This window comes from Mustela nigripes, chromosome 1 (assembly GCF_022355385.1).
Source record: "Mustela nigripes isolate SB6536 chromosome 1, MUSNIG.SB6536, whole genome shotgun sequence".
Classification (NCBI taxonomy): Eukaryota; Metazoa; Chordata; class Mammalia; order Carnivora; family Mustelidae; genus Mustela; species Mustela nigripes.
In genome coordinates this window covers 68,992,716-69,003,081 of record NC_081557.1, presented here as the reverse complement: position 1 = coordinate 69,003,081, position 10,366 = coordinate 68,992,716, and positions in this window count along the sequence as shown.

The window sequence follows — 10,366 nt, the reverse complement described above, 5'->3', positions numbered from 1 at the left end:
AAGTAATCTCCCATCTTACCCTTTATAGTTAGAGTATACTTGGCTTTAAGTCTAAGAAACACAATTAAAACTAACTTAAACAATTATGAAATTCATTATCTCACATTCCAAAGTCTATATGCATGCAGGGCAGGCTCCAGATGTGTCTCAGGACTGTAAATCCACTGCTCAAGAACCCTTAGTGTATGTACCTTTGTCCTCTGATAGTCACAAGACGGCTGCAAGCTCCATGTGTTTAGTGGAAGGAGGAGATTGTCTCTCCCATTGAGGAACAGATGCCCTTTCCTTTAGTCTCATTAACCCTCTCCTCCCTACCCTTACTGAAAGTAGCCAGTGAAACTTCAGATGCTGTTTGTTCAGATCAGTAATTCTCTACCTTATCAGATCCAATGTCTTTTTTGAAAACAAATTTTTCGAAATCCCCTCTTTCCTAGCCTGATAACATATGATGGATATCATAACCATCTATACACACCATTTCAGAAAGTACTTATATTAACAAAGCTTCTCAGACAAGTTCAGTTGTTTCTTGACACTTGCTTAGGTCAAAGCTGAATAAAACACTCTCCTTCCCAAACCCAGGCACATCCAGTATGTATCAGCTTGCAACCTAAATATCATATTTGTATCAGCTTTTGCTTTAGTTTCTATTTGCTTTGATCAGTTCTGAAAGATTCTCTGCTGCCATCAAGGCTCACTTTTGCCACCTGAGCCTTAGGGGAAGAGGTACCCTATTGGAGGAAGAATCTTGAGCCACTAATTCTCTCTTCTTTTCTGAATGATTTGTCAGTACTCACTGATTCTTACTGATTTAAATTCAGGCCATTGTTTTCAAGAAACTGCTATTAAAGTGAAATATCTCTGGGATCTCAGGTCCAGAGAAGGAAATAGAGAAGCATAGAGGAAGATGCAAAGTTTAACATCATCTCTTTTGTGAAAGTACTTCTCAAAGATAATTCTTAGAGACCCTAACCTTTTAAATTTCCTAAATTCAGCCATTTCCTGGGTCAAGTCTTCCCTACTTTTCCAGAGGGGAGAGTAGAGAGAATAATGAACATTTATCAAACTCCTACAGCCATGGACAGTATGGGAGATTTCTGTGTGGCACACCATTTACTGCTCACTGGGACACTGTTGGGCAGCTGTTTCTGTACCTGTTCCATAGGTGATGGAACAGTGTCTCTGAGGGATAGAGAGCAGCAAGGACATATGGGGCTGCAAGTTGAACTAGTCCTGTGAGTCCAAAGCCAGCCTCTTTCCTGGCATCAGTGAAGTAAGTCAATGTCTCCTGTCTACCACCTTGTTTTTATTTTTACTTTACATTAGAGCGTCCTCGAGTTCCCCTGGTCCCAGAAAAACTCAGACTCATCTAATCTCCCCATCTCCAGGGCTTGCCTCCACACTTGGTGCTCAAGTTCTTTCCCAGCAGTCACCTGACTCAGACAATTCCAGTGTTAGGGAATTTCTGTGCTGGAGGCAACCCAGCACATCTCCAGTTGAAGTGGTTATTAAGGAGTTCTATCTTTGCCTCCCTAAATCTTGGCGTACTGGTGCCATTTCTGCTCTCTGAAGCCTCCTTAGAAAAGTCTCGTTCCCACTTCACATGGTGGCCCTGCAAACAAATGAGTCAGAGTTCATTTGGTTATCTTTCATGCGCAATGAATGGGTCTACCACAGATGGATTTATTGATACCTGAGGTGTCATGTAAGTCTTTGGTGCCCAAATCTCTGTGCTCTCTTCTCTAACATCAAGCTTTATCTAATGCATTTCTTTACAAATGGTTTCCATTTCCTAACTTCCTATGACCTACTCTATCCTTATCCTGATTTCTAATTCTTTTCTCATATACCTAGGTCCAATTTTTCTTCCAATTAGTGTTAAAATCCATGCTGGCTCTTGTCCAATGATTACATATTTACATTTATCAACATGAACATTTCACTGAATACACAAGAAGGGAGGCTAGACAGCTGAAGAAAAACATCTACAAAAGCCAGTTTGATTTTCTTTTCCTGCCTTAAAATATATTCACATGCAATAGTAAAGAAACTGTATTTTATAAAATATTTTCAAAACTTAGGAACCATGTAAAAGAAAATAAAGAAATATTTCTGGATAAGAAATTTGAATTCAGGTAAGCTGCAAACCAGTGGTTCATAGACCAGTAGCACCAGCATTCCATGGGAATCTGTCAGAAATGAAAATTCTTGGCCCAGCCCTTAAAACTACTGAATCAGCACTCTGGGGTGTGGCCTGGCAATCTGTTTTTACAAACCAAAGAGGTGATTCCGATGTTCACTGAAATTTCAGAATTGCTGTAACTTACCTGGGTTTGTATCCTTGATAATTAATTAAAAAACAACATCTTTGGCATTCTTTAAAAATTTACAGAGCCTTTTCTCTTACATTATTCAAACTCTCTGGACTTACTGCTCCTCATGAAAACTAGTGAGGTTGAAGTAGACCATGGTGGCAAATAAATTTCATATTAGTTGCCAACTCTGATCAAGTAGTACTGATTTCCTGGAAAATAATGGCTTCAGAGTCATAGAGAATTACAGAAGTTACTGAAATTTCTGTTTCTTCATCTGTAAAATAGGAGTTATATTACTATCTACACACAGCCAGGTTCAATGGGAAAATGTGCTTGCTCATTTGGTGATCAAGGAAGAAGGCAATGGAGGAATTTGTACCACAAAGTTGCTTATCCTGGACTAGAAATTCTCCATTTTAAATTCTCTAGCTGTAATTTAAGGTAAGGGGCGAAGGTGACTTAAGGAAACAGCCCTTTATTGAGACAAAAGTCAGCCAGTTTTGAGCAAAAAAGAGTTTCTAAGATAATTTTTCATAGTATCTGGGCCCCAAGAAGATACTGAACAACTTGAGGGAGATGATAAAAGGAGATTCCTTTTATCATTTCTGCTCTTGGGTCCCAGATAAAGCTAAACAAAATAAAAATATACAAATAGCTGTATACAAAAAAAAAATAGCTGTATACAAAAAATATACAAATAAAAATATACAAATGAAAGCTATCTCTTCTTAAAAATACAATGCCTAAAGAGTTTAGCAAATGAAATAAAGAATATTCCAATAGCTCAATATTATATAAGATAACAATTAAGATTCTAAGATAACTAAACATGATCCAATGTAGACAGATTGATGTAAATATCCAGACACTTCTCCAGGGATCCTTTCCTTCAGGCTTTCTGTTCATCTTCTGGTGTCATCTATCCCACATGTAGGAATGATCTAGCGAAAACTTTGTCTTTTTAGTAAAAACACCTAAAACTTATATGCCCCCTTTTAAAACTTTCTTCAGCCACTTGGCTCTTCCCACTCAATTCTGTTTTCCAGTCTGAGGGATGAGTTTAGTTCATCACTGACACAGAGTGAGACGATGATTGACACTTATGATCCCCAGTGATGATTAGGCTGTACTAGCTCAGATGATCAAGTCCACAGTGTATCTGTTGAATGACTTTATTCTGTCATCTATTGAATGACTTTATTCATTCTGTTGAATGAATCTTTTTTAATATTCTCATTCCAAAGAAACACACATACACACACAGACACACACACACACACACACACACACACACACACAAAATTAAGTGGTTTAGCAGGAGTTTGCATGCTATACTTTTCCAATGCAATGATAGATGAATCAGATAACAAAAAGATGGACAACGGAAATTAGTACACATACAGTAGGAGACTAGACATGTGCTAATAGCTCCTATTAGCCACTGTTTTCAATAAGACACTCAGAGCACCCTGGGAATTTTCAACACACTCTCAAAGGGGACAAAATAAGGTGTTCGCAATATAAGAATATCCACTCCTAGTGGGGTATAAGAAACCTCTGTATATTCATGGCTCAATTTTGCCAAAGGTATAGCTGTATGAAGTAGGTAAGAAAAGAACATTGTATTTGAAGTTGACCTCTACCTTCACTAATTTGCATATCCTTCTCAGCGTTGTTATGAGACCAGTTCAAGATGGCAGTGTAGGAGGATCCTGATCTCACCTCCTCCATGGACACATAGAGTCAACAGCGACATATGGAACCACTTCCTCTTGAAAACAAAAACAAAAACAAAAAATGGCTGAGCAACTCCTACATGTGGGGTAAACAAAAGAAAAATCCACACTGAAGTAGGTAAGAGAGGCCAGACACAATCTTGTCATAACCCCCACCCCCAGCACAGTGAGCCACAATCAGGAGAGAGTTCACAACCCTGAGCTTCTCCCTGAGGAGCAAAGTGTTCAAACCCTGCATCTGGCACCCCAACTTTTTTTTTTAAAAGAGTTTATTTATTTATTTGACAGAGAGAGATCACAAGCAGGCAGAGAGGCAGGCAGAGAGAGAGAGAAGGAAGCAGGCTCCCTGCTGAGCAGAGAGTCCGATGCGGGGCTCGATCCCAGGACCCTGAGATCACGACCCGAGCCGAAGGCAGCGGCTTAACCCACTGAGCCACCCAGGCGCCCCTGGCACCCCAACTTTTAAGACCTGCATCTGAGAGATAAACCCCCAAAACACCCAGTGTTGAAAGTCAAAGTTGCTATTATGCACTGCTTTTGAAACCATAAAGTGCTATACAGATGGGGGTGTTTCCATATTGGATCTTTCACTGGAGATATTAGTAAACCCTAAAGCAATCATTTCAAGCAAGAGTTAAAGTAAAGTCAATATAGAAGGTCCATGAGATTTGGATTTTTTATTTTTTTTTTGGATGGTTGTTTTCTGACAGTTACCCTTTTGTTTTGTTTTTGTTCTGTCAAATCAGGAGAATGAGTACTAAAGGCAATTTGCTGAGTAGAAAACTATGAATCACTTAACATTAAGGGCCTCTTTTCTAGGCACTTCTCCATTTAAGCCATATGTGGTGTTTTGCAGCCTGGCTGTTGCCCTTTGGTGAACAATGAGTTTCAGAGCCCTGGAATACCCGGGGCATATTAGCAGCCCCAGCTCTGAGAAGCTTAGCTAGAAAAGCAGCTGTGGCAATGCCCCAGTAGGCAGCAATGCCCATTGCTTGGGCATTCCAGGGCATGCACATAGGACTCAGTAGGCAGAAAACTGAAGAACATGGAGAAGAAGGCAGGCTCCTCTCAACTTCTGGCCTTGTGCCCAGGACAGCAGGCTGTTGCCTGAATGATATCACTAAAAAGGGGGCAGGATAACCCCACCTGTCTCTAAATATATCACTCACTGGACTTGCCTCTTATAACTCATTCCTCAAATGAGATAATGACATAATGCACACAATATCCGTGACATAATTTATATGAAATCCTTAAGCACAGTGTCTGGCACACAGTGAGATGTCAATAAATTTAACTCTTGGAAATATTGTGATTAGTTGCCCATGAGATAAGGCATTCAAGTTTCTTTAGACAAGAAGCAAAACTGAACCATGAATAGCCATTAATATTCAGTTCCACACTGGCTCTTCAGATTCAACAGTGGTAGGACCCCAGGAGAACAGCAACACAGAGGAAATGGGGGTGGGTACATTTTGATTTGAAAACTGCAGGGATTGATAAAGGCTGTAAGGTCAGTAGGGTGCTGTGATGGGGCAAGAGGAAGGTACCAGGGTCTTACTGGGAAAATAAAAGTGGAGGAGGGAAAAAAAAAAAAGTGGAGGAGAAGGTTTAAAGCTATGTAAAGGAACAGAAAAAATCCTCTCAAGAATCAAGAGGTGTGGTCCTCAACCAAGCTACACCCCCAGCTAGCTATGTGACTTTCACAGATTACACAGCCTATCTGGTGTTGCTGTATTCACCTGGGAAGTGATGTGGTGGGATTAGATCTGCCCTTAGAGCCCTTCCAAGAGCACCAAAAATGGAGTTTTCCTACCTTTCCATACATCACACTCTGGATATAATAAGTTCATAGACTTGAAGGAAACTTTGAAGAGTTCTATAAATGTACACACTGTCAAAGCTATATAAGGTGATTTACAAATGAGTCGAGGTAAAAAAAAAAAAAAATCTATGCAGTAACTATTGTCTCCAGGCTCCAATGAATTTTACCCACATCTTCCATTCCTTCACAGTTGAACACTAGTAAAGATACCTTGAAAATGCACTTTTAAAATAAATATGTTTGAACTAGAAGAGAAGAGACATGTCAGGACCTTTGCAAGCATTCAGAGTTTGAAAATAGATATGCTCTAACATTGTTCAGTTCATTTTTATTTGTGATATAGAGTATATTTTGAAATTTTGAATCATATTGAAGAAAGGCATGAAACGTTATACTTATCAGGGTAAGCAAACGAGTTACCAAAAAGAAAGAAAAGAACAGGATATTTAAGGTGAGGATGTTTAGGCTTTTTTGTTTTTTTTCTCCTTTTGTCATTTTTCTAAGCAAATTAAAAGCTTTCTGTCAACTTCCCTGCTTTAGTAAAATAATAATAAGCTTAAAGTTTTGGAATGTTCCTACAAAGTAAAGGGATGTTTGAAAATTCTCCCAAGTCCAGCCTAATGATTTATAAAAATAGAAGCAGAAAATGATACAGGATTGTCAGGACCCCATCGAGATTTCCCAGTCAGTGCCAGAAAGCCAGGGTGCAGAAAAGGAGAAGCTGATGACAAACTTGTATGTAAATGAATATCCTCACAATTTACCTGAGCTTCAAAAACTATATAGTTAACATTCCCCCTCCTCAGCTTCCATCAACTTAGGTGCAGGAGAGTTGTGGCATAGCATGTCTTTTATAGTAGCATTCCTTCAGTCTTCAAAGCCTAAGAGGATGCCACTGCACTCCCATTCCTGGGCTCTGTGCTTTGAGCAATTTTGCCAGTTGGGATGATGAATGGGTTTGCCACCATCTATCCACATTCTCTGGCCCCAAGGCAAACACCCATGAACAGAAGCGCAAATGGTGCAAGCAGTTGTCCGAGGTCAGTACAGTCTGTGGTCCTGCTCAGATTAAGTCTCCCCTATGCTCATGGGGATGCATCCAACCAAGATGGTGGTGAACAATTCTGATTATTCTTAAAATACCCCTTTGATCATTTCATTACACTACTTAAAAGTCTTCTGTGGTCACTGGATGAAATATCAGGGTTTTAAAAAAGCAAAATGTGCTCCTGTATGTTATAGTCAACAATTATAAAATGAAATTAAAAAAAAATACTCTTTATAGTAACATCAAAAACCATCTAATACTTGGGAATGTACATCTAAAAAAGATACTCAAGACCTGAAAATTGTAAAATATTGCTCAGAGAAATCAAAGAGAACTTAAGTAATGGCCTGATATATGCATGAATTTGAAGATTCAAAATTATTAAGATGTCAGTTCTCTACAGATAGATCTGTAGACTTATATAAGTGTCAGTTCTCCATAGACACAGAACCACTATATATATATATATATATATATATATATATATATATATATATGTTGTTTAATAGGTACAGTTTAGAGCGCTGATTATATACATTTGTCAGAATGAACGGTACTGTAGACTTAAAACCTGTGCCTTCTGTTATATGTAAATTGTGTCGTCTGTGAAAAGCATGGTCTTTAAAATCAGCTCACATCTTGAATTTGTCGCTAACTAGCTTTGTGATCACAAAGTATTAGTTTCCTCATCTGTAAAATGTAACTAATTCCAATTTCACAGGGCAGTCAAGTATACACATCAAATTATATTAGTAAAGAGATTAGTTGTGTGGACACTTCTCAGACCCTCTTATTTCACTCTGGGATTCCTTCTCACCCACCTCTTTTGTCCACTGAGAGTCCCTGGCTCCTAGTAAGACAGTTCCTCCCATTTCAAGTAAAACTTTAGAAACATAAGCTTCCCTGATGTGTTGGGAAAAACATGGTATTTCAGATCAGACTGGGCTCTGAGTGGGGCTGAGCTCCTCTCCCAGCTCCACCGCTCCCCAGCTAGATGACTTTTGACTTTGGGCAGGCACCCTACCTAGGCTCTGCTCCCCAGGAAAACTACATCTCCCACTCATGATCGGCTGCGAGCGTTGAAATGATGTATGCAAAGCACTTAAGCGCTCTGTAAATGACGCTTATTATTGTCACAGCACAGGTGAGTTTGGGCAAATCACTTAACTTCATTAAACCTTAGTGGATTTGCTTTTAAAACAAGGTTATTAATAACAGAATTGCATACCTCATTAGGTTGGTGTCAGGCCCATTTGGAATAACAGATGTGAAAGACATTTTTTTTTGAAAGACATTTTCTATATCATAAAGAGCTATTCAGTGGTAAGCTATTGTCAACATTCTCAATGATACACTGAGCTGAAAGCTTCTTTTAAAAAAAGACTCTAAAGAAAAGTGAAAAAAGAGAGAATACAGCCATGGTGTTGCCACTGCCTTTCTGTGACATTTATAAGCAAACTGGAAATCATCCAAATTCATGAGTTAATTTGATTCTGCTTTGAATTGCAGAACTGTGGTTGGTGTCCATCTCCTCCTCAAACCAAATTCTGGTTTGCCTATTTCTTCCTCAGCCCTGATTTGACATGCTGAGTCTATCGAGAAGACACCAGGCTTGGAATGGATTGGACTTCCCCACCCATACTCTCCAACAGGGCCTCTGTTGGCTTTCTTTGGATGTGGCCGTGGAAGGCCCCATCCGAGAGTTTCAAATCCTCCCATGGGAGAAGCATCGACTCTCGTGACTTTAGGCCAGAGTGTGAGCATTGCTTTGCTGGATTCGAGAAATGGTCCCATGAGAACAGACACGAGCGCCTTTACCCCAGGAATTATCCTGTTGCCGATTGCTTGGGTGAAGAAGCAATTGTATGACATTGGAAAGACTCTTCCCTGGCAGGCCAGCTCTCCAATGGAAACATGTTTTGGGAGGAGGTGCTTGATCTACATGACGTTCCTAAGAGCCCTAGGAAGGAGGCTCCTGATGCTTATTTATCTAGTTACCACCAAAGTCTAAACCTGTTAGTTCCAGAACAGCAGGCCAACCCTTTTGCCTCTCAGGTTCCTTGTTGGGTAGCAATAATATTTACCCTCTGGGTTGCAAGGTATAAATGTAAGAGTAAAAAAAAAAGTGAAATGCTTAAAACAATGCCTGACACACAGCAAGAGCTCACTAAGACATGAGATGACCATACAAGTTATCATATTCTATAATTTATCAGGACACTTTTGAGAGTGAAAGGATGCTTCACAGACTGCGTGTTGGGACAGCAGGTATAACTAGGACAGTCACAAGTAAACCAGTTTACATAGTGCAATAAGAGTATAATATTAGCTACTATTGGTCCTGGGTTGGGTCAGTGGCTGGGGCTGGTTGCTGTCGGCATGCATGCTTGCGACTGGTTCCCAGAGTCGCTGAGCACTGCCTGACACTTGGGTACAGGTCTATCTCCCTGCTGATCTTCCCAGCCCCACAGTGTCAGTAGGAAGAACAGTTCCCATGTGTGGGCTTTTTTTGCTTTTACAGGGGAGTCATTCTGTAGCATCTGATCTCTGTCCTAGGTGCCCCTGAAAACTGGAGCTAAGAAAATACCAGTGTATTTTCAAATGTTCTTCATTGATATTCCACAAGGATGGGCCAGTGAAAACCTCTTATTTGGCCTGGCCCATTGTTAACTGGTTGAGATAAGGGTGAAAAATAAATGCACTGTGATCCAGATGAGGACTCTTCCCCTACTCAGTATATCCCACCAAAGTGAGAGCTTGATGTGGGGAGTAGGTAAGAAGTCCATTTTCTGTGTTCCCCAAACTGTCCCCTATCGTAGCCTCCAATGGGAATTAGAGTGTTTGGTATGGACAGATCCTCTTATCTAATGCTATCCCTGCCTACCATATTTGTTCGTTTGCTCATTCATTTATTCAGCCAAATTCTGTTCTAAGCACTGAGGATACAGTATTGAAGAAGTTGCAAAAGTCCTTACTTTATTATATTCTGGAGCTGTGCTGTTCACTATGATAGGTAATAGTTACAAAAGGTGGGGTGCCTAGGTGAGTTAAGTGTCTGACTCTTGCTTCAGCTCAAGTTGTGATCTCAGGGTCGTGAGAACGAACCCCATGTTAAGATCCACTCAACATGGATTCTGCTTAATACTCTCTCTCCTTCTCCCTCTGCCCCTCCCCTACCTCTAAAACAAACAAATAAATTTTAAAAATTAGTTAAAGGAGGCTATTTAAATTTATAGTAATAAAAATTAAATAAAATTAAAAGGTCAATTTTCTCACTCACCACAGCCACATTTCAGGTGCTTACTAATCATGTGTGGCTTATGGCTACTATATTGGACAGCTCAGAGGTGGAACATTTCCATCATTACAGAAGCTTTTATTGGATCACTGTTCTAAAAGGAGAAGGGCAGAAATGTAATCAACAAGTAAATAGACAAATATG